This window comes from Ailuropoda melanoleuca, chromosome 16 (assembly GCF_002007445.2).
Source record: "Ailuropoda melanoleuca isolate Jingjing chromosome 16, ASM200744v2, whole genome shotgun sequence".
In the NCBI taxonomy this organism is placed as follows: domain Eukaryota; kingdom Metazoa; phylum Chordata; class Mammalia; order Carnivora; family Ursidae; genus Ailuropoda; species Ailuropoda melanoleuca.
In genome coordinates this window covers 38,896,874-38,899,275 of record NC_048233.1, presented here as the reverse complement: position 1 = coordinate 38,899,275, position 2,402 = coordinate 38,896,874, and positions in this window count along the sequence as shown.

Genomic DNA, 2,402 nt, shown 5'->3' with positions numbered 1-2,402 from the left:
GAAAAAACAGTAACCACAAAGATGGGGCCCCAAAAGGAGAGCATTCATGCCCATTCATCAGCTTCGGCCCACTTACCATGTCTGCAGATGACGCCTGTCTGCCTGGCCACTTGCAAATCCAGCCATACTGGGGGCAATANCTGGGGGCAATGTATGGAGAGTGAGTGTGGTGATCACGGGAACATACTAAATGCTTCCAGAACAACATTGAACACCAGGTGGACCAGGAAGCTTCACCCTACACCAGCCCCATCCAGAGGCCTCCATTTCACAGTTTAGGGGATGGAAAAGCAGAGATGGGAAGTTACCTGCTCAAGGTCACACAAGCAGCCACAGGAACAAGGTCACCCCCAATCTGTCCCCAAGCCCATGTCTCAATTGTAACATGCTACTGTGGTGGGAGGGGGTTGGAGAGATTACTTTGCCCCCCATCCCAGCCATGCCTGCTTCACATGACCAGCCCGGAACTGGGAGCAGAGCATTCAGAGTGGGCCAGAGAGATCCCTCCATCCCCAGACATCCAGCATAACCACATACACGTGGGCACACATACCCAGTGTTCAGGGAAGCCTGTCCTCCCAGTTCCTGGCTCTGTAATGACCGCAGTAGGGTTGCTGGGTCGTGGGCATCACTCTGGGCAGGAGCGTGGCTCCTGGAGTCAGGGAGATGGGTGTGTCCATATGTTCTGTCCTGTCTAGGTCCCCCCACAGGGCCCCTCCTCCCTGTCCCTTGGGGAGCACTCACCATCCTGGAGAAGAGTTCAGAAGCCATGTATGGGCATCTGGGAGCTGTACATGGCAAGGTCATGTTGTCAAAAACTGACCGTTCTGCTCCAGAGCAGAAATATGTATCATGAAGACAGAGTTTAGGTATGAAGAAGGAAGAGAGTTTATTACTTTGCAAGGCTAAGGAGGATGCAGCAGGCTAATGCCTCCAAGATTGCATGCCTGCCTGGGCTAAAAGGCTGAGGGCTGTCTGGGAAAATATAGGATCTGGGCAGTTTCAATATGAATCTGGTATATGCGGCCAGCTGCCTTCATCATGTCTTCAAAGTGGTCTCATGACTAGCCATGCCACCAGCCATCCAGGTCATTGTAAGTCTATATTGACATCAGCAGGAGGTCAACAACAATACCAAGAGCCTGAACAAAGGATTCTACAGGGGTGCCTGGGTGGCACAGCAGTTAAGCGTCTGCCTTCGGCTCAGGGTATGATCCCGGCGTTATGGGATCGAGCCCCACATCAGGCTCCTCCGCTATGAGACTGCTTCTTTCTCTCCCACTCCCCCTGCTTGTGTTCCCTCTCTCGCTGGCTGTCTCTATCTCTGTCAAATAAATAAATAAAATCTTAAAAAAAAAAGGATTCTACAGAAACACAAGTGAAGGGGACGAGATGCTTCTAGAATGAGGAAGAGAAAAATGTATCCAGCAAAGGCGAGCCTTGCTGAAGCTCTAGTGTCCACCTTACTTTCCATTCACCTTTATGCCTCCATAACGGTTTCATTCATGCCACCTGGGAGGCGGGGGTCCTGTGGGAATAGAACAAGTGGGGTGAGTAGGGCCCCTCATCACTCACCAACTCTTGGCCCTGCCTTGACCCAGCTGTACACTGTGTGAGTGAAAGGGCCACAGAGATGGTCTGGCAGGTGGAGAGCAGCTCCCCTCTGACCATGGACTCTGTGTTGTCCTTCAGCACACCAGTGCAGCCTGGTGGGGAGGCAGGAGGTCAGGCTGGGTGGGGTTCTCCTCCACATGCCCCTCCCCAGGCCTTCTCACAGCCTCCCAGGTCACCTTTCTGGGGTCCTGGGAGATGTGCACAGTCTAGCTGTCCTGGCCCCTGTTCATGCCTCACTGACCTGGGGACGGAAGACAATGTCACTAGTCCCCAAGGTTGTGCTCTCCCCTCATATGCTGCTTCCACTCAGGGCACCTTCCAACGCCCTCTTTAACTGCTTACTTTCCCCTCCACCACTGGGCTCCCCAGCACCAGACCCCCAGGCTTTCCCATCATAGCCCTGACCAGCCAGTGCTGTCTCTGTGGTGTGGGATCTGGTCTCCTGTGGGCTGTGAGCCCATAAAACATCAGGACCAGCCCAGAGCAGGTGCTTAGTGAGTGTGGATGGACCAACCAGGGTGCTGCTCCTGCCCTGACAGACACACCCACACCCCAGCTCCCCCTCACCTCCAGGGCTGAAGTGAATGCAGCTGCTGGCCCTGAGCCTCACTGGAGCAAAGCCACCCACAGTGAGGTTGGTCACATCTTGAGGCTAGCGGAGGGGCAAGAAGTGAACCAGCAGGCAGCTCGTGGGTGACAGGCACCCAGCCCCCACGCCACACCGTCTGCCTCCATTTGGGAACAGTTCAGGCTTGCATCTGCTCACCAGCCATCTGCCCCTCCTTCTG